Consider the following 26,210-nt stretch of genomic DNA (forward strand, 5'->3'; position numbering starts at 1 on the left):
GAGAGAAGCTCAGGCAAACCCAAGCCAGTCCAAGGTGCCCTCAGAGGCAGCAGGAACACCCAGAGCGCTCTCTCGCTGCCTCGGAGCACAGCACTGCCTCTGGGGAGTCCTAAATGGCCCTGTGACACCAAACTCAGGAGGAGCATTTGGTACAGCTCTGCTGACACCTGCCCACAACACACTGTCCCTCAGACAAGAAACACCCCAGATGTACCCAGCATCTCCAGGTGCTTCTCCTCAGTCTCCTCTTTCAGGGAGATGAAGTAACTGCCAGAGCTTGAGCTCCGAGCTTCGACAGAAAGGCTTCCTTGGGATGATGCTGCTGCGGCAGCAGGATCAGAGCCCATGATGTGCTGGACCTGGAGCACTTCTGGTGGGCACTGTTCCTGTGCCTCACTCCAAACTTGGGGTCCTTCATTGCCAGACATTGGCTGGAATTCTTCGCAGGCTGCCCGGTGAGATGTCAACACTCGCACCTCAAGTCAAGCAGAACAAAGCAGTCAGACACTACAGCTTGTCCCTGTCAGCCAGGAGTCGTCGACTGTGAGGAAAGGCAAAGAGGAGACTGACAAGGGATACAGACAGCTTGTTTCAGTCCTCCATCTGGGTCACCACGTTCCACTGTACAAACACTTGAAGGAACAAGGAGAGCAGGAATAGGCCAGAAGAACAGAGCAGCAGTGGAGATTGAGCACACCAGGAAATGTTCTTCAGAGTGACTGTGATACACACTAGAGCAGGATGGCACTCAGAGGCATGGCCCCACTCCCTGCTGCTCTGAGTGGAAAGGCAAGAAGGACAGAAACCACCAGTTTGGTGACTGCAGGGACTGCATCCCACTTTCACTCATTCTAGAGCCTGAGGGAGGTGATTAAGTTTCTCTCTGACAATTTTCATTTCTTCCTCCAGCCTCTTCTCCCTTGCCCTGTTACTAGCCTCAGAGTCCTGCAGCTCTGCCTGCACGTGTCCTTTGATAGACTGTAAAGGAGAAGGGAAAGGACATTTCATGAGTGGAGTGGCTGTGACTCTTTCACTCACCTGGTTTTGTTGATGGCTCCTGTGCTGATGGAGATTCTCCTCTTGAATTCTTCCCATGTCTTCCCTGTTCTTTCTCTTCACGACCATGATGGCACTCTGAGCTTCGGGCAGCTCTGCTTGTGGCTCTGCCTTGATCTTCTGTGCACACAAATGCAGAGCAAGTGACTGGGAGCTGCCATCAAGCTCAGCTTTTCCCTCTTGCAGCCTCAAAATCACATTTATTCAGCCCCTTCTTTCTGCTTCCCTCCCCACATCTGCTTCCATTGCAAACCTCCTGTCCCAGGGCTGATCTCTGCAAATTCCAAGGCCCTGTGCTTCCAGTGCCTGTGGGACTCCTGGCCTCCTCAGTCCCAAGAGCTCTGGTTTATGCCCCTCTTCCTGCCCTTCCCTCTCTCTCCTGGCCAGTCAGGCTCACCTGGCCATTCTCCTGTGGCTCTTCCACCTGCTGCCTGAGCTGCTCTTCCTGCTCTCGGGCTGGGAACAGCTCTCCCTGAGTCTGGCATGGCATCTCTGATGAAGCACTCTGCTCCTGCTCTTTTTCTAGAAGCACCTGAACAGAAAGCAAGAGAAGATGGGTTTCAACTTCCCATATGACCTGTGTGGGTCAAGACTCAAAGACTGCTGGGCTCACACGTTCCCAAAGCACTGTGCTGCTGCTCTCCTGGGTCGTTCTCTGCCCGAGAGGAGGCACAGATTCCAAAGTGACCCTGGCCTTATAATCAGGGACCATCTGGAATTGAAGCTTCAACAGCCTCTCAAGCAGCTGACTGGGAAGGTGTGGCATTTCTCAAGGGTCTGGTGAGGGCCTCCCTCTGCTTCTGCCATGTCCTGTTTGTCTTTCAGTAGTGACTGACACCCCACCATGTCCCACAGCTCCATCCTGGCTCTGCAGGTGGCATCCTGGGTGAGCTCAGCCTTTGTGAGGGACACTCCTGGAGTTCATGTTCTCTTCAGGCTTGCACCAGCATTTCTGCCTTTCTGACATCCACTCTCTTGCTAGAAAACCTGGTCATTCAGGAGATGAGGATGCATGCAAAGATCTTGATGGAGGTCACAGAGCCTCTATGGCCACCTCAGTACATGGAGGAAGACCAAAGTGTTTCTTCTCCCTCTTTTGTCAACTGAGAATTCTGACCAGCAGAAAAAGACACTCTCCTAAGGTCCCATGAAGGAATGCACTTACACAGCCCTGAGGAAGCCAGTGAAGGAAAACATGTGTCGTGTAATGCATGGCATGTATGACCAGAGTCACCAAACACCACCTAACCATGGAATTGTTCCACCTCTCTAGGACAGGCAGAAATTGAAAGAATTAACAGGAGACATCAGGGCACAAGAGGCCAGAGGAGGAAAACAATTCTGAATGGAAAAACCATCATATCTGGAGGGGGAAACATCTCTGGCAGAATTGGTCAAGGGAACATGTCTCTAATCCTCTCCAGAAAGGGATGCTTTTGGTGATCTTTGCACCTCCAACTGCCTTGGACCAGAGCTAAGAAGATTCAGTTATGTAAATGTTACATAGATAGAGAGGTAGGAAGATAGACAGATAGATCTCACTACTATAATCTCCAGTTACTGCCCTCTCTGTTGCTTGCACACATCAAAACATGGTAGCCAGTGTGCCGATCAGCAGCAATCATGAAATTGTTCTCCTGTTCCTCAAAAAAGCACACTCTTGGGGAATGTGGAGATTGTAGGTCCTTATGGAAAGGGATCAGACCCAGAGCATTGCACTGGGAACTGCACTCTTTGTGCATCTGTGCTTGGGCAAGTTCTCTTGGACTCAACCACAGTGCTAAAGTGGCTGGAATCAGAAATGCAGCCCAGCCCCTTCCAGTTTCTGTGATCTCTGAGGAGCAGCTGGAATGCAAGGACATTGTCCTCCTGCTAAATTCCCAAACACATCAAACACTAATTCTCTGAGCTGTTTAAAGACAGAGAGAGACAGTGTTAAACTCAAAGTGATCTTTAAGGCCATGCATGAAGGCTTGGAAGCACAAATGCTCCATCTGCATCAAGGTAGAAAAATGGCACGAAATGCCTTTCAGAACTTGATAAGGCCAGAAAAGACAGTACAGCAGCATCCTTGCTTGCTGGAAAAAGAGAAAATGAACAGGGCTTTTCCTCCTAGGAAACCCACAAACCACAAGATGGAAGTGTCAACCACTCCAGTATCTTAAGCCCTTGTATGCAGTGATGGCAAGTTTGGCACTGAAACAGCCCTTGTGCTGTGCACTGTCATGCAGGGATTGATGGAAGTCTGCCTGGTGGTGCCTCAAGAGCCTCCCATTGTCCAGGCTGAAGCTCCCTCAGCACCTCCTCACTGGCCTTGTGCTCCATCCCCTTGCCCAGCTCCCCTGTCCTTCTGTGCACACGCTGCAGCCCCTCAATGACTCTCTGCTTCCCAGGGGCCCACAAGTGCACACAGCACTCCAGCTGTGGCCGCGGCACTGCCCAGCACAGGGCCACGCTCACTGCCCTGCTCCTGCTGCCCCACTGCTGCTGACACAGGCCACCATGCCCTGGCCACACGCTCACTCATCTGCAGCTGCTCAAGACCGGCAGCAACCCTGCGTCCTTTAGGCCCACGCAGCTCCGCAGCCACAAAGGTGCCCATTTAACTTCAGATACAGCAGGCACCAGTGCAAGTTGGCCTTCCTGTTCTGAGCAACACAAGACAGCAATCAAGGACTTGCAGCATCACCCCCACTCTTTGCTCCAATGCACTTTCCAAAGCTGTGGACTTCACCACTAAACGGATCAGCAGAAACTTCCCCCATCTGGTGTTTGAACCTTCCCAAAAGCCAAAATACAGCTGGGCCAACAGTGTCTCTACAAGTCAAGAACAACTCAAGAAAACTGCAGAACACTTCCACAAGCCAAAGACACCTTTCCAAAAAGGGAAAAGAAGCAAACAAAGCCTTTTGACCTCCAGCTCTACCACGTGTGCCCTTGGCAGTAACACCGCAGAAGTCCAGAGATGGAGCTTCCCTGAACCAAGCAGCCAGAAGATCAGACAGAGCCCCCAGTTGTGCACTGCCCCAACAGGATAGGTCAAAGGCCAATTTCTAGCTGTCAGTGCTTGCGGGAAATGGCTACGTCCTGCAGGACTCGAACCCTCGGCATTCTCGGCCAGACACAGCAAGCGCTGGCTGCTGAGAAACTTGCATCTCTGCCATGCACTTAAGACAAAGCTTCCCAAAATGGGCACTTACTCTCTTGAAATGATGAGCAAGCCGTGGTCTGACCATGGCTGGACAAAGGCGGTGGTCGTCTTTCTCATTTTCCTCCACTCTGGCTTCTTCTTCAATACCAGAGAGAGCCAGGGGAAAGATGGCTCTTGCTTTTCTCACCTGTGGCAAGAGAGAATCATAAGGACACGACGTTACCTGGTGCCTATAACCTTGTTTCTCCTCATACCCACCGCCACCTCTTCTAAGGAGAACTTATCAACTTTGTTAGCAAGGGCATTCTAAGTCACTCCAACCAGATTGAAATGGGCACATTCAAAAAAACAGTACATGGCTATGATTTCGATATTCCTCCCTGGCTGCTATTTGCAAGAAATTTTATCTCTGCAAAAGGCAGCTTTTGGTTCTTGAAAGCTCTGAAATGGAAAAGTAGGAAAGAGCCAGCAAGGTCTTTGCATCTGCTGAGCAGACATGGAAAAGTAAAAAGGGCTCAGAATCCCTTACAGTGCCTAGAAGGACAGGAAAGTTTTCGCGGAAGCATCCTTACTTGCTGGAAAAAGAGAAAATGAATAGGGCTTCTCCCCCTAGGAAACCCACAAACCACAAGATGGAAGTGTCACCCAGTCCAGTATCGAAAGGCCTTGGATGCAGTGATGGGATGTTTGGCACTGAAACAGCCCTTGTGCTGAGCACTGTCATGCGGGGATTGATGGAAGTCTGCCTGGTGGTGCCTCAAGAGCCTCCCATTGTCCAGGCTGAAGCTCCCTCAGCACCTCCTCACTGGCCTTGTGCTGCACCCCCTTGCCGAGCTCCCCTGTCCTTCTGTGCACATGCTGCAGCCCCTCAATGACTCTCTGCTTCCCAGGGGCCCCTGTTGTAGTGTGTTGCAATTTCCTGTTTTACTTGCCAGTGCCTTCCCAGATGTGGCAGTACCTCTCTTCCCCCTCACCCCCTGCTGGGCTGTCAATCAGATTTAACATTCCAGCAAGGCCTAGTGTGGTTGGTCAAGTTCAAAGGATGCCCTTTCGGGCTGGGGTCATTGGCTTGTCTTTGTGTCCCTCGTTCCCTGAGACCCTCCTACTCCCGCCTGGTTGGTGCCTCACCTGTCCTTTCCCCTCTCCCTGTCGCTGGGCTTAATTTGAGCGAGGACCATGTGCTCAGCATTCTGTTGGAGCTGTTACCAGATTCAGACATCTGTGGTCATGGAATAAAATTCTGGATATTAACCCTCCAGCAGAATCAATCTCCTTTTCCTCTTCATCCTAGCCTGAAGCCTTTCCACCAAAGGTAAACTGAGTTTGTACAAGCCTGGACTTGTTTCAGTGCCCAGCTGCAACATATACAGCCAGCCAAAAGTGTCTCTGAGGTGAAATACCACAGTTGCTGCCTTTGGCCCAGCATCAAGGGATAGATGAGCCAAGGCACAATCTATCTGGTAATATTGGGATCTATTCCAATATATTGGCATCCAACCGTGGGGCAGAGCGACTCTGCAGCCCCAAGAAGGAATCTCATCACCTCGGACAGGCTTTGGCAGCTGTGCACCCGCTGAAGAACTCTCACTGCATTGCTCTCAGCAGAGACTTTGGGACTGACCCACAAATGTTTCGTGGACTGTTCGGCGCCTTTGGAAAGTGAAGCTCCTTTCTGGTGAGCTGATTTTCCAGGGGAGAATAGGAGAGCCTTCCCTGGCCCAGGGGGTCCTATTCCGGTGAAGACACCAGCCTGCCTGGACCTGGCCAGCCACAGTTTCCATTTTGGGTAAGTATCTCTGCTCTTGGGTGGAGTAGAAGCTCAGAAAAACAGGCTCTGCCGTGAGTTCTGTTCCTTTTTCCTCTTGCTTTTAGGCTGCACAGCCCCAAAGATGGAAACCATTGTGTTCTAGGCTTCAGCTTTCTGCAGCATGTTTCACCATCTTTTGGAATTCGCGGCGCCGGTGGAGGAGCGGGGGTGTTCCCCCTGACCTTCCCCCCGGCTTGGCAGCGCAGCATGCTCAGCTCTCTCTGCGGGGGGAGCTCTCTCGGTGCAAGGGACGCTGCTCTCTCTCTTTGCACAGGAGGGGGGAGCTCTCTCGGTGCAGGGGACACTGCTCTCTCTCTGTGCGGGGGAGGGGCAGCTCTCTACACTTGGCGTGGGGCAGGGGGTGCTCTGTACACGCGGCACGGGCCGGCCCCGGTTTCGGCTTGCTGCATGGTGGGGGGGGAGGCTGCTCTCTTCCTCGGCTCCGAAGGATGTGTCCTGCTCCTGCTGCCTGGCAATTTTAAAAGCAGTATGTACAGCTGCATTGTAAAGCCTTTGTCTGCTCGTTATCGCTTTCCTATCTGTGGGGTTTTTTTTAGAAATCGGTAGCTGATTTTGGCTTTGTTTTTGGTCAGGCGGGATTTTGTACTTTGCCTTTTACATCTAACATGGGCTCGAAGTTGAGCATTGCACAAAAAGGAGTGTATTATCATATTGTTAGTATTTCAGTCAGTGGTAATGTGAAGTTCTCTAAAACAGTTTATAAGATGGCTCTTTCTAGACTTCCCACAAATCTCCCCATAAGAAATCCACAATATTCAATTTTGAGATAAAGTAGGGAATGAATTGATAACCTTAGGACAGTCTGGGAATACATCTTCAGCTATATTTGTGTTCTGGAGTTTACAAATTCAAACAGCCTTGCTCAAACAGAAGGAATTGGAGAAAAAGCCAATTGTCAAGCCATGTACCTCTGCTCTCCCTGTTTCTCCCTCTCCTACCTCTAAAACCCCTAAACCTCTTACCACAAAACTTGGTATTTTAAAGAGAGCACACTCATTGGGAAGTCGACTCCCAGAGTTCATTAAAATGCCTGAGTTGCCCTGTCCACAACGGCCTGGCCAGACTGCGTGGAACCTTTCCTAAAACCCTGTGCCCCCTGCTCTGAAACCCAGAGCACGTGTTAGCTTTTCAGAGAGCAGTGATGTCCAAAATGGCCCCCAGTCCCTAGGGGGTCCACAGGATGGAGGTTGCCACGTGGCATCATCCCAAACCTGGTCTTCTTCTTCCCAAGATGCTCTTAAGCATCCCAAAATTCCCCATCCTCCTCGCCTTCTGTTCCTTGTGATACCTTCCCCCCTCCCCCTCCCCCTCCCTTTCCTGCAGTACCCTCAGCTCCGCCTCTCTACTCCTCCCAGGGGGCTTCTGCTGAGTGATGTCACCAGACATCCCTGCCCTTTGCCAGACCCCTTTCCCCACCCCCTGTTCTCACGGTGTCCCTGCCCCCTGTTCCCACAGTATCCCCACCCCTTGCCAGCCCCCTGTCTCCACCCCCTGTGCCCATTGCATCCCTGCCCCCTCCCCGGGTTCCCACGGTGGGGGCACACCGACTGCGTGTCCCCAAACCTGTATCTGTTATCCCAATGCTTCCAATTCAAAGGATACAGGGCAGGGAACCTCAGACCTAATACAGGGTCTCATTTTGTCATTTGCTCCTGTTACGTTTCAGCCTGCAGCACAAGAGGGGGCGGCCCCAACTGCTAATTGGAACTCCTTTGGACGACAATTGATTAAAGAGGTCTGTAAATCTCATAAAGAATATGGTCCAAACAGTCAATATTTCCGTGGCCTTTTAAATTCTGAACTGAGTAGGACTGTAGTAGTCCCACATGATTTAAAACAGCTTTTTTCATGCCTCATGACCTCCACGGAATTCAAATTATGGGAATTAGCATGGAAACAACTGCTAAAAGATGCTCTCCCAGGCTTGCATGCTGATCCAAACACAGCGAAAGATACTAATGGCATGCCATTGAGCATGTCTCTGGCGAGGGCCAATGGTCTTCAACCTCAACCCAAGCTACTGCAATTCCTGTAGAAACACTCGAGAAAGTAAGGGAAGCAGCTGAAAAAGCATTCTTTTCCCTCCAACCTGAGGGCCCATTTGAGCCCCATAGTAAGATCAAGCTGCTACCATCAAAGCCTTTTCTGAAATTTGTAGAAAGGTTAACTATTGGTTAGCTATTGAAATACAAGTTAAAAAGAGATTGCAAGGGAAGAGGTTTTAGAGGAAATGGCATTTACAAATGCAGATAAACAGTGTCGAGTGGCAATTTTGAGTCTTCCTCTTGAACCCCCCCTACACTAAAAGATATGCTTCTAGTCAGTAACAGGAAAGTGCCTCTGATGAGTGTTGCTGAAGACCCCAGACCAAGGCTGCTGCCAAGACTCCCTCAGCGCATCACCGTGGCCAGCCCTGCACCTATTCCCTCAGCACAGCAGTACCCTGGGCAGCAGCAAAGACCAGCAATGGTTGACCCCACAAAGCCATGCCTGCTTTGCAACAACCTTGGGAACTGGAGTAACCAGTGCCCCCTGAAAAAGCAATTTGATGAATTTAGAAATGGCAGGGGAGGTGAACTACAAGCACTCCCAGGGGGTCAACAACAACAAAAAAACTGAATGGGGAGCGGCGGCCTGCCAGGCATGCAGACACAAAAAAAGCAGACCAAGGGAATAAGGGAAGCAAAATAAACCAAGCGCACGATAATATTAATATTTCCGTAAGTGAAGCAGATGCTTCAAAGACCACGTCTGCTGGTCCACTGTTGAAAGTTAAACAAAGTAACCCTTGTTATGATTTAGGTGAACCTATGTTAACCACGTCTTCTGTCAATGAGCCTTAGAGGTTGCAGCTGTCTTTCACTCCACCTGAAAGACACTGACTGGCATTTTGTCTCTGTTAATCCAGAACAGAGGGTACCTGGCACCGAATTCATTTGTAAGTACATCTTCATTGGGGACACCAAACACGTACCACAAGAGATTGAAATTGGTCCAGGAATGACAACATCAGATCCTGAGCAATTCGTTCTCGGGCTGCACTGCTTCCACCCACCCCTGTTTCTTCCCAAAGGAGAAATTGTTGCACAAGCTATCCCTGTGCCGTGTTTACCTGAAGGCACCAAAAAACAAGGGCTCACAGTCTCCCAGGTCCAAATTACTGGGAAAGACAAACCCAAATTATGGTGTAATATCAGTGGGGGTGGGGAGTGAAAATGCATTGAGATGCTTGTAGACATGGGTGCAGACTGCACAGTGATTCCAGTACAAGACTGGCCAGCACATTGGCCTTTGCAAAACGTTGCTGGTCACGTTCGAGGTGTAGGAGGCCTGCAATTGGTGAGACAATCCAAAAGCATCATCCAAATTGAGAGACCAAATGGACAATTGACAAATTTCTGTCCATTTGTGTTAGATTATTCGGAACCTTTGTTAGGGGGAGATTTAATGGCCCACTGGGGTGTCACAATTGATATTCCAGACTCTCCACAGCATTTTTGTACAGCAGTCATTTTGTACAGTGCCCCACCCAAAAACTGAAGTGGAAAACAGACAAACCAGTTCAGCTGAAACAGTGGCCGCTCAGTAAACAAAAAAAAAAAGGCACTGGAGAAGCTAGTCGAAAAGCAACTGGAAAAGGGTCACATTGTGGAGACCATGTTCCCGTGGAACTCGCCAGTGCTTGTCATCCAGAAGGCTAACAAAAAGAGATGGCGGCCCCTCCACGACCTCCGACGAATTAATAATGTCATTGAGGATATAGGCTCTCCCCAGCCTGGTATGCCATCCCCAATAATGCTTCCCCAGGATTGGAAATTAGCTGTTATTGATATAAAAGTATGTTTTTTCCAAATTTCCCTACACCCTGATGATGAACGATTCTCGGTCCCCACCATCAAAATGGAAGCCCCTATGAAAAGGTACCATTGGAAAGTTCTTCCTCAGGGACTACAGCGATCTGCCAGTGTGTAGAAGTCCATCCGAAAATCCTTCATTTTTTGCCTCACAATTGTCATGAGAAAAGACTACCGAAGAGTTAAAAGTGCTGAGCCGGTTGGGAAAGAAAGTCTCCTGCTTATCTAGTGTGTTCACAAGTGATGCTTGCAGAACACGCCATGCTGTACTCGAAGGGGGCATGCTGCCCTTTTCTGGACAATTGAACTGGACTTTCTTCCAAACTCCTGAGCTGGCTGGACTGAGCTCTGGGGTGGCTCCCCCCCGCTCCATGAGAAGACCCCTCTTGCCTGTCTTCAACCACCGTGACAGACCAACAGAGATGCGAATCCCCTCATCAAGGAACCAAGAACCCCTCTGGCACCCTATTGACACCCCCATGGCACCCCCCTGGCAACCTCCTCCCAGAGACTGGGAAGCATTCGGCCATGAAAACAATGGAATTTCAGTTACCTTCCCCCAACCAAGAACAGTATATATATTGGGGTTCGGCCCGACTGTCCTTTGAGATCTCCCCAAGACGTGTACCAGCGAGTTTCGGCGGCGGGACCCCGAAGACATCACGTCTTGGTAGCTATACCCCATTCCCTGACCTTCTTTCCTCCCTTTTTTTTTCCTTGTCTTACCCTTCTCTTCCCCGGATCCCTTAACCAAACGCATATTTAACTGTGGTTATAATCAATAAATTGCACCTTGTTGATTTGTTACTGCAAAGCCCCTGTGCCTCTTGTTGGTTATTTTTGCACCCAAAAATCATTCGTCACCCGTTTATTTCGGGCGGACCTTCACATAATTGGCGTCACGGACAGGATTCCAGCAGCCAGTGAGATTTTGCAGGTTTTGTGTAGTTTGTAACCTCTCGCAGACTACACATGCCAAAGCCAAATCTCATGCTCGATTGAGCACACAGGCTCCGGAATTGACACAAAAGATTTTTCGGTGCAAAAGCAGGGAAAATTGTTACTGTCATTTCTGATACTGATTTTACCGGCAGGAACACTGACACTGATACTTCTCCTGATCCTGATATTGATGCTGTTACTGATATCGATACTGATATTGATACTGTTGCTGTTGTTGTTGTATTTGAATTGAATCTGAACCTGTTACTGTTGTTTTTGAATTGAATCTGAACCTGTTACTGTTGTTTTTGAGCTGAATTTGAACCTGTTACTGTTTTTTACTGCTGTATTTTGTGTACCTGGACTGTCTAAAAGGGAAGGGGCAGACTTGAAGTAATTAAGCAGTGCCTTTTAGACAGATATTGTCCCTTCACCTACACAGGGAGCGAGGGGCGGCCCAGCGAAGGCTGAGTGGCTTTTTCCCTGTTCTAGGTTCTGGTCCCCTCACAAAGAAAACATTTCTGTGTGTGTGTGTTCATGTGAGTGCGTATCTGTACTGTCTGGGAAGGAAGAGACAAATTTGAAGCAACCTCACAGGGCCTCCCAGACTGATTCTGTCTCTTCAACTACCCAGGGAAGCAAGGGGACAGTGGAAAGGCTGTGTGATTTGTGTCCCTGGTGTAGCTTTGTTCCCCTCACAAAATGACTAAAAACTTCAGTGCAAAAGGTAAAGCTGAATTTTATGCTCTGCTTGCTAAATACAATGCCACACCTTCTCCGAGGGGAGAAGAATGGGCAAACTGCAATTGGTTTAACTTAGAAAATGTTATTGATAGAATATCTTCTTTGCAACATGAAACAAAATTTAAACTGGGCAAAAATAAAACCATCCTCTGCTCAGTCTTGGGTGCCTGTCTCACAGCAGCCATAGAAACTCGCTTTAAGCAAAAAAGTGAGGAAAATGCTATCATAGACTCCCTCCAAAACCTAGTTGAAGTTTTGCAAAAACAATTGGATGAAGAAAGAAATGTAAATAACTTGTTACGGACTGCCCTGAGAGAGGAACATGTTAAAAATTCACAGAACTCTGATTCCTCAAAAGAAACAGAGGAGAAAGAAACTCCTCACACTAGTCAAAATTGTTCTCAAACAGAATTAACCCTGATGAAAAATTGCGGGAAACACTGCTGTAACAACATAAAACCTCTAATTAAAACAGAATACAACTATATCAATAATGAAGATTTTAGCCCGCACAAAACCACTAAAGAAATCCCGTACACTGCTACTGAATTAACAAAACTTGCAAAGCAGTATGGGCTTCGCCCCCAAAAATCTGAAACAGAACACATTTGTCAAGTGTCTCTCACTGGGAGAGATCAGATTCTTTTGTCAGAACAAGAAGCCAGCGGGTGCTGGAGACATGGGGTGTTCCTAACAACAGCAGACAGACGCATCCCATGGTCCCCAAATCAGCACACAGCTCATTGGGCTGAGGGGCTTAACCCCTTGGAAAGGAGAGACCCTTTGGTTGGTATCCTTGACCAACTCCTGGAAAACATTCACAAATCTGGCTGCCTGCAATTGATTCATGAAAAGAAATTAATTCCTGGTTTTGAATCTCCAATCCAATCACCTGTAAAGCCTGAAATTATGACCTCTTTAACTCAAAGGCTTCCGGGAACACTTAAACCTACAGCAATTCTCCTTCAGAAAACCATAGTAGCTCTGTCTCCTATAGAAAGACCAGATAAACTTCTTAGTAACCAGAATGACCCTTTTGTTCCCCTTTATGACTTGCTGAGAAAAAGAATAAAATGGGATTGGACTTCTTCTCAGAAGGAAATATTGCAATTGCTGATTCTTGAAGTGACAGCTCACCAAGCACTGGACCCTATCTATCCTACAGACCCCTTTCAGGTGGAGTGGGGATTTGCCTCCTCACAACTTTCAGTAAACATTTGGCAGCAGGGTCCCGAGGGTCTGACAAAGCCTGTTGGGTTTTATTCCTATGGTTTCAAAGATGCTGAGAAAAGGTACACTACCTGGGAAGGGGTGTTTGTGGTTGGCTTGGCTCCCAGGGAGGTGAAGGAGAACTGGGCAATCCAAGAAATTGGGAGCTTGGGTAGCAGCCAAAATAAACCTGCCTCTGTGACTAAAGCAACCCCTCCTCTCTCCCCCACTTCTGCTAACAGAGAGGAACAGGACAATGCCCAGGTTGGGGAACTGTTAACTGTTGGGAGTATTTTCCAAAGTGAGGGACAGAATTACTTTCTTGTCTGTATTAACACCAAGTCCTATGCTATGTTTATATTTGGGTTGCTCCAGGCTGATGCTTTTAAAAGAGCTACAGGAGATAATACTGTAAAAGCAATGCAGGGATGGTTTGGGATTTTCCTAAACCCACAGGAAATTCAATCTGGTAATGTTTCTCACTTTACTGTCAAAAGTGTGCAGGATAGGGCAGAAGGTGAAAAGATTAAATGGACTTCTCACACCTCTTACTATAGATGGGGGGTAAATGAGTGTTTCAAAATCACTGCTTTTTGCCAGACAGCTCCAAGCACAATTCCTTCACTACAGGGAGCAGATGATTTCAAGAACCCAGGGCATTACCCTGGACAACCTGTTTTTGGTGGACCCCCTGCTGCTGTAGGGGAAGTACCACTGCTGTTCAAAACCTCTCTGGCAATTCCATTGTTCTAACCTTTTCTGCCTCTTCGTGGCAGAGTCTGTTGTGTTTACTTTTTCAGAAGAACTCCGAGGGACATGAAGACCTGACAAACCATGATAACACTAGTGATGAACAACAGAAATAATGTTTTTCCTTCCCCTTATGGTAACACCAGGTGATGATATTATACATAACATGTAAATTAATTGAACTTGAATAAATTGGCTGTCACAATTAGAGATTTGACCAAATTACAGCAACTACTGCAGTCATTCTTATTGGCTTTTGCGAACACACCAGAGACTGCTATCAAGCATATTACCAAATTGGGAAAGAGTGAATGTGGATGATCACAAATTGGTAATTGATGCACTTAGTGCTACACAGAACAATGTTTCCTTAGCCCTCAGCTGTGTCCAGGCACAATTGTGGATGCAATCTGTCTCTGCTGCAATCATAAGAGAGGGCGAGGAAGGCACCTTCCCCACAGAAATTCGGAAAATAATCTGGGACAGTGCCACTGAATTTGAAAGAGAATTCCAATCCTGGTGGAACCTGGTGAACTTTACCTATGATCCCATTTCAAACACGGCCACTGCTTTTGTCCTAACCATACGCAATGCCTCTGTACATTTGGTCTTCCCTGTTATTGCATTAGGATTAAACCATGATGGAGCTGTTCTCTATCCTACTGAACATAGGGGATGGGCCCGTCAGGTTGATGACAAATGGCAAACTGTTAACCTGGAAACTTGTGTTGTCCGAGAACAACAAGAGTTCATCTGTGAAAGCAATGCAATCATAGATCAAATATTTGTTTAGACGTAGAGCAAAATATCTGTCATTTCAAGATTCGTCCACATGAGGATACCCAGACAGCTCTTATATACATAGGCAATGGCTGTGCATGCTTTAGAACCACATGTGATTCTGTCTTTGTAGAAGATGTTGTAGTAGATGCAAAGAATCATTCAAATTTTTGTGCTTGTAACTTTACTAAGATAGTAGGATGCGATTTCTCTTATGAAGCTCCAGTTACTTCTCACCACCTACTGCAATCCAACTACACGCTGATCCAGAAGCTGATGCCCACTCCTATTAGAATGAACCTCACCCTCGTGAGACAACTATTGCTCCATCAAGACCTGATTGACATCCTCGAGAAAATCAAGGAGAGCGGACAGAAGACCCTGGTGACTGTTCATCACAACGTGAGACAAATACACCGGGTTATGGAGAGGGTAAAGCAAGATGCTGAGCATAGGTGGTGGGATACTCTCTTTGGGTGGTCACCTACTGCCACAGGTGTTCTGAACAGTGTGTGCCATCCAATTGTTGTTCTTTTGATCCTAGTTACGCTTGGTTTTATCTTGTCAGCAGCCCTATTCATTTTGAATTGGAGAATGATGAAAAAGCTTAAGAGACTGTCAGCTGTAGTCAATGCACACCGCTTAGCTGATGTACTCGATACAACAGATGTCCCCAATACACTTGATACAAAACGGTTATGAATCAAGCATATGTGCTTTAGAACAACTTCTTAAATATCAAGTATGACTTACAGAAAGTTACTTTAATTCTTAGAAAATAATTTTAAAAGACGATGATAATATTATGATTTGTTTGTTGTTTTGATTATTTGTGATTTGTTTTAATCATTTTGAAATTGTTAAACAAATGATATTGCTTTAACTGATGAATATTTTTTGAAATTGTTAAAATTAATCATAATTTTTTGAAATCGTTATAAAAAATAACCACGTGTGAAGTTGTTATGATGATCAATAATAATTATATGTTTGTTGGTTCCCCTTTTCCCTTTTTCTTTTCCTTCTCTTCCCCTTTTATCCCCTCTCTCCTGTCATCCCTACTTTTCCGGGGTTATGCTACCAACGTGCAACGAGTTTCGAAGACACTCTAGAGCTCTGCTGATGAAGATTCCTCAAGACAATCGTGAGTCACGGGGTCGTGTAGAAGTCCATCCGAAAATCCTTCATTTTTTGCCTCACAATTGTCATGAGAAAAGACTACCGAAGAGTTAAAAGTGCTGAGCCGGTTGGGAAAGAAAGTCTCCTGCTTATCTAGTGTGTTCACAAGTGATGCTTGCAGAACACGCCATGCTGTACTCGAAGGGGGCATGCTGCCCTTTTCTGGACAATTGAACTGGACTTTCTTCCAAACTCCTGAGCTGGCTGGACTGAGCTCTGGGGTGGCTCCCCCCCGCTCCATGAGAAGACCCCTCTTGCCTGTCTTCAACCACCGTGACAGACCAACAGAGATGCGAATCCCCTCATCAAGGAACCAAGAACCCCTCTGGCACCCTATTGACACCCCCATGGCACCCCCCTGGCAACCTCCTCCCAGAGACTGGGAAGCATTCGGCCATGAAAACAATGGAATTTCAGTTACCTTCCCCCAACCAAGAACAGTATATATATTGGGGTTCGGCCCGACTGTCCTTTGAGATCTCCCCAAGACGTGTACCAGCGAGTTTCGGCGGCGGGACCCCGAAGACATCACGTCTTGGTAGCTATACCCCATTCCCTGACCTTCTTTCCTCCCTTTTTTTTTCCTTGTCTTACCCTTCTCTTCCCCGGATCCCTTAACCAAACGCATATTTAACTGTGGTTATAATCAATAAATTGCACCTTGTTGATTTGTTACTGCAAAGCCCCTGTGCCTCTTGTTGGTTATTTTTGCACCCAAAAATCATTCGTCACCCGTTTATTTCGGGCGGACCTTCACATAATGGTATGTCTCTTCCCTCCTTTCCCCAGTGCGTGCAGCTGCAGAGAAGGCCATCATCTATCATTATATGGATGATATCCTCGTGTGTTCCCCCAATGATGATTTACTCACACATGCACTTGACCTAACGATCGATGCATTGATTGTTGCAGGGTTGAAGCTCCAGGGAAAGAAAACTCAAAAGATGCCACTTTGGAAATACTTGGGCTTAGAAATTGGAAATAAGACCATTGTTCCTCAAAAACTAGAAATCAATCCAAAGATCAAGACCCTTGCTGATGTCCACAAGTTTTGTGGGTCTTTAAATTGAGTAAGGCCATGACTGGGTTTGACCAATGACGACCTTGCCCCTCTTACCAATTTATTGAAAGGGGGAGAGTACCCAAGTGCTCCTAGGTCTATTACCCCAGAGGCATGGAAAGCTCTAGAAAAGGTCCAGATTGCAATGTCCACAAGACAGGCCAACTGATGTCGGCCTGACCTGCCATTCAAATTTATCATCTTAGTTAAGTTGCCACACCTCCATGGAATCATTTTCCAGTGGGAGGAAAAACAAACACCTAAGGCAAAGGATACACCTGAAAAGGGCCAGGACCAGAGGAACCCTCTCTTGATCATAGAATGGGTTTTCCTCAGTCAGAAAAGGTCCAAAAGAATGACAAAGCCTCAGGAGCTGGTAGCAGTCCTGATCCGGAAAGCAAGGACCCGGATCAGGGAGTTAGCAGGATGTGACTTTGAGTGCATTCACATTCCAATTGAGTTAAAATCGGGCCAAAATACTATGCAAATATTGGAACAGTTGTTTCGAGAAAATTAAGTGTTGCAGTTTGCTCTGGATTCCTACTCAGGACAAATTTCTGTAGAGTGCCTGCCCACAAAATGTTCAAACAAGATGTTCAATTTACTCTGAAATTGAGAAGTGCTCAGAGTAGGAGACCTTTAAAAAAGGCTCTGACTGTCTTTACAGATGCATCTGGGAGGTCCCACAAGTCCGTTCTGACTTGGAAGGATCCTCAAACCCAGCAGTGGGAGACGGACATTGCTGAGGTGGAAGGTTCACCTCAGGTTGCTGAGTTGGCTGCAGTTGTTAGGGCTTTTGAAAGGTTCTCAGAACCATTCAATCTGATTACAGACTCTGCATATATGGCAGGAGTAGTATCCAGGGTAGATCATGCAATACTGAAAGAAGTGTCTAATATCAGACTTTTGGAATTGCTCTCAAAACTGGTAAAGTTAGTCACTCACCGTGAGCAACCATTTTATATGATGCATGTCAGGTCACACACTGACTTGCCAGGGTTTATCGCTGAAGGCAACAGAAAGACAGATGGTCTTGCTGCACCTGCAGTGATGGCCGCTCTTCCAAATGTTTTTGAACAGGCAAAAATCAGCCACCAGCTTTTCCACCAAAATGCACCTGGCCTAGTTTGTCAGTTTCACATCACTCGAGAACAGGCCAAAGCGATTGTGGCCGCGCGCCCAAATTGCCAACAACATGCACTCCCTACAGTGAGTGCGGGAGCAAACCCAAGGGGGTTGAACAGTTGTGAACTGTGGCAAACAGATGTAACCCACATACAGTCATTTGGACGGCAGAAATACGTTCACATTAGTGTAGATACCTTTTCTGGTCTATGCTTCTGCCCACACAGGAGAATCATCTATCGATGCCATTAAGCAGCTCTTACAGGCTTTTTCTTGAATGGGCATCCCCAAGAAAATGAAAACTGATAATGGGCCTGCCTACAAATCCAAGGAATTCGGGAGCTTCCTGCAGCAATGGGGAGTAGAGCACAAAACTGGCATCCCCTACTCCCCTACAGGTCAAGCCATAGTAGAAAAGACTCACTGTGTTATCAAAAGAGTCCTGGACCAGAAACAACAGGTTCTGAAGGTGGAACCTCCCTACATCCAGTTGTCCAGGGCGCTGTTCACAGTCAATTTTCTGAAATGTTTCTTTGCCAGCCTGAACCCGCCCATCCTACACCACTTTGTGGGGAGCAGTCATACGTTGATGAAAGAAAAGCCTCTGGTCTTAGTAAAGGACCCTGAGACTTGGAAGACAGTGGGACCTAACAAATTAGTTACTTGGGGACGTTGATATGCCTGTGTGTCCACCACCTCTGGTTTTAAGTGGGTTCCTTCCAAATGGATAAAGCCCTGTGTTCTCAAGGTCTCAAAGATATCTACAGAAGTGCCCCACGTTGCTAACACTACCTGGAGAAGGAAACGCCGCACGTGTTCTCTGGAGGAAATTCCATTTAAGCCTCCTATCTGGAATAGTTTGTAATATATGTTTGTCTCAGGTTCCTTGTACCAGTTTAGATCCTGCTGTTCGTGTGCAGTCTCGAGACGCCATGAGACCGAGCCTGCTTCTCATCCTACTTGTGGTCATTTCTCTAGTGGTCTCCTGGATAGTCCCTCAGCCCAAAGCGAACGTATGGACCACCTTGGCCAGAGTCCTTGGACAAGATCACATTTGTCTCTCCACAGCGATGGCCTCTGACGCCCTGTCAACTTGCCTGGTGGGAGTTCCATTTAAATCCTCAGAGTTCCCAAATGAAATGTGGCATGCTTTAAATCAAGTTAACTTACTCGCACCTTCTCCTGGCCGCTATCCTGCTGACAATCCTTTACTGTTTTGGCAGGAGTGGATGAGAAAGTTACCAGTGCCAAAAAGGGAGCCAAAAGAGTTCCATCTCTTAGGCTCCATGAATGCAACCTTTTGCGCTCACTTTAAATTCAATTCCCACTGACCATATCATGAAGCTAAATGAAACACCTATCCTGACCCTAGCAACCCACACTACACAGACAAAAACTGGTGTGAAAATTCAGTCCTAGTCATGCACTCATCAAGTGGTGATTACAAGCCTCGTGAACTCCCAAAAGGTGTGTTTTTACTGTGTGGAGACAGAGCATGGGCAGGTCTCCCTCCTCATCTGCTCGGAGGTCCATGTACCTTTGGCAAGCTGAGCCTGTTAACCCCAAATCGTACAAACCTAATACACTGGCAAATAAAAAACAACACACATGCATTGGCTATCCAAAAAAGAGACCTAAGGCAATTAGACCCTGATTGTAATTCGGAAATTGTTCACTGGTCCAGACCTAAGGCCACCACAATTACAGTCCTTCTGCCATGGATCTTGGCAGCAAAAAGCATGGGAGAATTAGGCCAATTGGAATGTTGGGTTGCAAAACAGCCACACCTCACTTCTACTGCCCTGACTGACCTCTTATCAGATGAGGAAATTACCAGGCAAGCCACCATTCAAAATAGTGCAGCCATAGACTATCTGCTCCTTCTGCACAACCATCGCTGTGAAGAATTTGAAGGTCTCTGCTGCCTCAGCTTGTCATCAAAAGCAGAAAACGTCCATGCCACGATCAACAAGATGAAAACCATGGTGAGCAACATCAAGAGAGGAACTGACGACTGGCTGAGTGGACTGTTCAAAGGATGGGGACTCTTGGGCTGGTTGGGATCTATTCTGAAAATTGTGGTTTTAGTACTGTTTATTTTAGTTATTGGTATTGTAGTTGTTAGCATTGTTTTTGGACTAATCAAACACATGGTTCTCAAGTTGATTTCAAGCTCATCTCCCCCTTCGGAAGTTTACCATTTGGAAGCCCTTAGTGCTCCAATGGATGACATGGAAGCCTCAGTGGAGAACACTGACCCTCCTGTAGAAGAGGAACCGATTTACCAACCATGGTTTGGCAAGCACTCTGCACCACAAACCCAGTCCTCTTCTTTTAAAACAAAACTAGGGGGAGATGTTGCAGTGTGATGCCATTTCCTGTTTCAACTATCCCAACCCCTCAGGTGTGCCAACCTCTCCTTTCCCCTCCCCTTGCGCTCCTGCTGGGTGCTGTCCATCAGGCTTAACATTCCAGCATGGGCATCATGTGATTAACAGAGGTTCAAAAGATGCCCCTCAGACCTGGGGTCATTGGCCTAAGTGTCATTGTCCCCTGAGACTCGCCCCCTCCCACCTGGTTGGTGGCCCACCTATCCTTTCCCTCCCCACTCCCCCTGGGCTTAAAAGGACACTCAGAACATGTGGTCGGGATTCTGTTGGAGCCATTACCAAGATTCAGATATCTGTGACCCTGGTCACAGACCCTGGAATAAAACTCTGGATTTATCCTCCAGCAGAATCTGTCTCCTTTTCTTCTTCACCTCGCCTAGAGCCTTTTCATCAGAGGTAATAACTGAATTCCTACAAGCCTGCACTTGTTCCAAGCGCCAGCTGCAATTTCCAGCTATCCAAAGGTGTCTCTGAGGTGAAACACCACAGCTGCCGCCATTGGTCCAGCAGCAAGGGTCAGATGAGCCCAGGCACATTCCACCCAGTAATGTTGGGATCATGTTCCATACCACCCTAATTTTCCTTTCTCCCTGGCAACCCTTGATGTAAGACCAAAATTCCATACATTATTGTTTCAGTGGAACTCAAATATCTCAGATGCCCTGATAATAATTGAATGTGTTTTCAGAGCACACCAACCTACTAAAATGATTACAACCCTACCAAAAATTATTGTACAACTAATCAGAAAAGGTAGAGAGTGTCTGTGCTTCCATGCAGGAACAGACTTTGTGAATATATACTTACTTCTCACTCAAGAGCACCTCAATTGGCTACTTCAAACATCTGAACCACTGCAATATGCCTTTGATAGTTTTTACACAGGCTAGAATCAGACACCAATTCTACCATCAAAACATTCCTGTGCTGCTCAGGATGTTTAAAATTACCGGAGACCCAGCAAGATCCATTGTAGCCACCTGCCCAAACTGTCAGGAACATGCCCTTGCTTCTGTCAGAGCTGGAGTCAATCCAAGAGGATGAGAGAGTCTCCACATCTGGCCATCAGACATCACACACTAAGCCCCTTTTGGCAGACTAAAATACATCCACGTCTCAATCAACACCTTTTTCCATGCGGTTTTGCCTCTGCTCATGCTGGTGAAAAATCAAAAGATGCTACAAAACATTACTTTTTACTTTTTTGCACCTTAGCAGTTCCACAGGAAATTAAAACTGATAATGCTCCTGCTTATACCTTGCACTGATTCCAACAAGTTTCTGACCACTGGAGTATAAAACATATCACAGGCATACCACACTCCACCACAGGACAGTCCATAATCGAGAGGGCCCACTGATCCATCAAAAGGATCCTTGATCAACAGAGAGGGTGAGTGCAGATATTATCTCCCATTGAGAGACTGGCCAAGGCCCTTTAGGTGTTCAACATTTTGAAAAACTCATTTATGGAGCAAACTCCCCCAGTCATCAGGCATTTTACTAATTCAACTGCAGCTCAATTAAAAGAAAAGCCACCTGTGTTGATCAAAGACTGAATCTAAACAAATTATGGGCCCTTTCCTATTAATTACTTGGGGAAGAGAAGATGCCGTTGTCTCTACAGAAACAGACCCAAGATGGATCCCAGCAAAATCATAAAACTGTTATTGGGAACAGTGAGGCAAACACCCGAGCCACCATCAGAAGAAGAGAATGAAAGCCTAAGAGAGACAGCAGTAGCCTGGAAAAGAAGGACAGAAGAAGATCTCCTAAGCAGCGTTGAGCACTCCCACCAAGACCAAGATAGCTCAGACACCACTAACCACAAGTGCCAGGGTTTGATGCTGGCGCAATGCCAGTGCCCCCATGAAAATATGTGGAGAGCTTTGTGGACAGTTGGTTAGCTGAGAAAGGTCACGTCAACATAATGCCACTGGTTAAGCTAGAAGAGGACAAGTATAGGAGTCAGCAGTCAGTGTCCAATAACAGACAAGGACATTGTGCCCTTGGTGCAAGAACAGGATAGGGAAGAACATCTTTGGCAGAAATATGAAGCATAGTTTCAATAAAATATCCACAAGAATGCAGAAGTAGGTGTAGCTGGCTGATAAGTAACTAACCAGTAGTAAGCTCGCCTTTGCAATATGAGTGAGCTTCATTAACACCGATATAAATATGTGTACCTATCAATAAAGTTTGAGATTTGCTGATCACTCATATTGCGTGCTGCATTTCTTCCACCAATCCCAAAAAAAATACACTCTCTCTGGTGTCTGCTGTGAGATGTGACCAGGAATAAGCAAAGTAAGCCCCCACTTAGAAATAAAGAAAAGAAAACTTTATTAATGAAACTACAACTATATGTAAAAAGAAACACACAGGAAAAATGAAAACCTTCTGTCCTGGGGTGACGTTATGATGCTTGTATCCCCATTCATCTGTTCTGTGCCTTTAAGACCGGCTCTGAAGAGTGGAAGTTTTGTTTGGGTGTGTCTTATCAGGGACACAGAGATGGGCAGTACATAGGGCTGTTTTGGCTTCTTGCTTTCAGCTTGCTGCTTTGCTTGCTCTCTTTTCTGCTCTTGCTTCTGCTCTCACTTTTGCTTCTGCTTATTAGCTAGTTTAGCTAAACAGTCCAAATTCCTTCTTGGACTGTTTCTCCTCTCCTGTTTCCGTGACCATCTCGAACCTGCTCCGGACTGGGACCTGGGAACACCGAGGGTTTGCACCGTTTGGCTGCAGCAGCTGCCCCAGCACCAGAGGGACTGAGAACAGAGCAACCACCCCTGAAAGAGACTTTCTGATTTTGTCATCTTTCTCAGAGCGGTGTCATCTGGTATTGTTCATTTTGTGTGCTGGGGGGTGCTGTGTCTGGTAAATAAACAGGTTCTTTCCACTTCTCTCCAAGGAATTTTTTCCCAAACCAGTTGGGGGGAGGGGCCATGTGGGTTTGCTTTCTGGAGGGGCCCTCCTTTGCGGATTCTTTAACAAATTTGCCCTAAACCAGCACACCTTCCAAAAACATTTCCTCCTCCCCCCACCAAATTTCCAATGCATCCATCCCTCAGATCACCAACTCTCAGTCCATTACCACCCTTTAGATAATCAATTATTAGTTCACCAATAGGAGAGGAGTCGTTCTTGTGCCATAGGCTTCCCCAGGAAACATCGTTGAAACCTTGTGTGTTTCCATGTCACTCATGGCAGCGCCCGGAGAATATCTGCCATTGTGACCTTTTCCTTCCATGTCCAGTGCTCTCACCACTGCATATGGACCAGAGCTGCTTCTAAGGTTTTCCTTTTAAGGATGCTTTGTCCCGTTCCAAAAAGAGCGCAGTCTCTCACTTTCGGGACACTGGTGCCCCCCAGATTTCACCCCCTGGGGCTGAGGGGTCTCAACACTGAACCCTCTTGGCTCTGAGCCTCCCCCTGGATGCAGTCTCTGTGTCACAGGAAACATGGTTCTGTCCATGCCTATACAAGAAAAGTCCAGCTAAGGCCACTGCATCATTTCCTCCCACCTATGATTCTTCTCCACTCTTCTGACATCTTTCACTCACAGGGACTTTCTAGGAAGGTTAATGTTCTGCAAAGTTTTCATTATCCAAAATAAGGGTTAAAATCTCAGGCTCTGCTTGCCCAGAACTCCCACAGCGGCTGGAAACTTTGTTGCTGCACCCCACCCCTGCCCCTGCTGCGGGCACATGTTATCAAGTTTCAAGGTAGCGCAGTCACAGGCACAGGCTGGCCCGCTCTCTCTCTCTCTCTCTCAGTCCGGGGGGGGGGCTGTGTGTGCTGCCCGATGCCTCTCAGTGCTCTTCCACTCTTCCACCCTTCCATCCTTGGGGCCAGGCCTTCCTCACCTGGCTGCATGGCTTCCAGATGGCAGCTGGGCAGTGGAGGTCTGACCTGCTTCCCTTGCCAGAACCCAAGAGAGCTTCCCCTGGGAGTTCTCTGCTTTTAACCCCCTCTGTGTTCTCAGAGGCGTATCCATGTCCCCAGTGGCCACACCAGGTGCCAATATTCGAATCTGAGCACCCATTGGTGTAACCACAGCATCCCAAAAAACTCAATTCCTCTCAAACCGTGACAGTGGGTAATGCAGAAAGATGGAGAAAGCTGTTGTGTACCACAGTGAAACCTAGTTTTGAGTGAGAACTGTGTGTAAGGATTCATTGTGATGCACATGGAAATAGAATAAAGGATGGATAATGTTCCAGATTGCAAGGTAATGTGTGTATTCTATTTGCCATCTGTTAGAGGAAGGGCAGTTATCTTCTGTTAATTGGGCAGGTTTTTTTATCTCTTCTACAAACTAATCCTCCTTCTGGGAAATATCTTCTGTTCAATTTTAGCCATGGATACCTGGAGGAAAAGGACAGAAAGGAAAGCCCAGAGCCCCATTGCTCCAGGGGCAGAGAGCAGCAGCCCTCGACATGCCAAGGTCAGCTGGACTTGTCAGGCGGTCCCCAGGAGGCCAAACCATCCAGACCTGTTCCATGTCCCCTGGGTTCCATGGGGTCCCCACGATTCACAATGGTCTCTTTGATTCCATGAAGCACCTCAGTGTCACCAAGGCCCCTTGGTTCCAGGAGGTTCTGCGCTGTCAGCAATGGTCTCCTTGTTTCTGCAGTGTCACAATGGCTGCACGAAGGCCTGAGGGTTCAAAAGAACAGAGCATGAGCTCAGTCCATGGTCTGGACCCTCCTTCTCCTGGGGTTTGTGTCTCACCCACACTGGAACCCAAGCAGTTAGTAGCTGTATCTGTGTCTGTCTGTAAATGTGTCTTTCTGCCATTCTCTCTCTTTGTTTTTTCTTATTTTCTTCTTTACCTTGAACATTTTTGAGTAACTTAGCATCTTAAGGGTTAGAGGTATCCAGGATAAACAGGCAAGGTAATGAAGTTATTGCTGTATTGAGAGTTTTGTGTTGAATTGGATGTTCTGTTAAATTCTTTGCCAAAGTTCCTTGACTTTCTGTATTTTACCAGTAAAACTTTGTGTCATTTTGATCTCTTGAGAATATCTGGTTGGTATTTCTCTTGTGCACCAAACTCAAGTAAAGGAGCCTTTGGTCACCCCCAGCATTTGAGTGTTCTGGGGTGTCCCAGCCTCGCAGGCTCACAATGGCCTCTTGTTTCCATGAGGCCCCACTGTGTCACACTGGCCCTCGGCTCCCTGAGAATCTGGAGTGTCACACGGGTTTGTGGCATTTATCCTTGCTGCCCCTCACATCCCCCTGGCCCACCAAGAGCCCCGAGGCAGCCGTGAGGAACAGGCCCTGCTGGCCCAGGCTGGGCTCAGGGCTTGGCCTTTCTGCTTCCTGCAGCCAAGCCAGGCCTTGCTCAGCATTGCAGTTCCCTGCTCAGAGCCTTGGGCTCCCTGCAATCCTGGCCTCAAGGATCTGCTCTCACCAGGGCCTGGGCAGCCTTTGGCACTCCCTGCCCTCACTGGGGCCCAGACATGCTCCAAGGCACTTGGGGTTTTGCTGCTGACTCCTTGAGCAGCTTCTTCATCCTTCTCTCTGTGCCTGAGGCTCCTGGAGCCAGCCCCAAATCCACCATGGGTTTGATTAAAATACAGAAAGCCCTCAGGACCTCTTTGTCTCCCTTGCATTGTTTCCCAGTCTCCAGAGCTTGTGCAGTGATTGAAGTCAGTTTGGAGTTCTCTTCAGGAGGGAGATTCCAAAGTGCACCTCATGATTTTTGATTTAGGTCAAGGAAATATTTTTTTTACTTTTCATTCCAGAGAAGAGGGAATGGAAGGATTCCCCAAGAGATCTTAATGCTGAATTTCTCCTTAGGAGGTCTGGGCATGGAGAACGATGAGCCCCATGCAGGCTGACCCTATTTGGACAAGCTGTTCCTCACTCCCAGCCTCACCATGTCTGACATGGCCCACCTGGCACTGACATCCCTGTGACCTGCAGAAGAACCTTGTCCCCTGAGCTCTGCAGCTCCATGTCCCAGCCCATTGCACCATGTCCCACCTGCTCTCCTCAGGGCTCTGCCTGCACACAGGCCCAGGAGAAGTTTCCCTGTTGGGAAGGAAAGAATGGAAAAGCCTGAGCAGGTTTCCTAAACAACAAGCCCCACTCAGGAACCACCTGCTCACTACAGGCTGCCTGGAATGGTGTCACC

The 26,210-nt window shown here is 47.4% G+C and overlaps 1 pseudogene; it reads right to left on the reverse strand.

Annotated features, from left to right (window-relative positions):
* Positions 1 to 25,964, reverse strand: part of LOC131094989 (serine/threonine-protein kinase PAK 3-like) — a 30,761-nt pseudogene extending 4,797 nt beyond the window's left edge.
* Between the last annotated feature and the right edge of the window lie 246 nt (positions 25,965 to 26,210).

Source organism: Melospiza georgiana, chromosome 32, assembly GCF_028018845.1.
Source record: "Melospiza georgiana isolate bMelGeo1 chromosome 32, bMelGeo1.pri, whole genome shotgun sequence".
Taxonomy (NCBI): domain Eukaryota; kingdom Metazoa; phylum Chordata; class Aves; order Passeriformes; family Passerellidae; genus Melospiza; species Melospiza georgiana.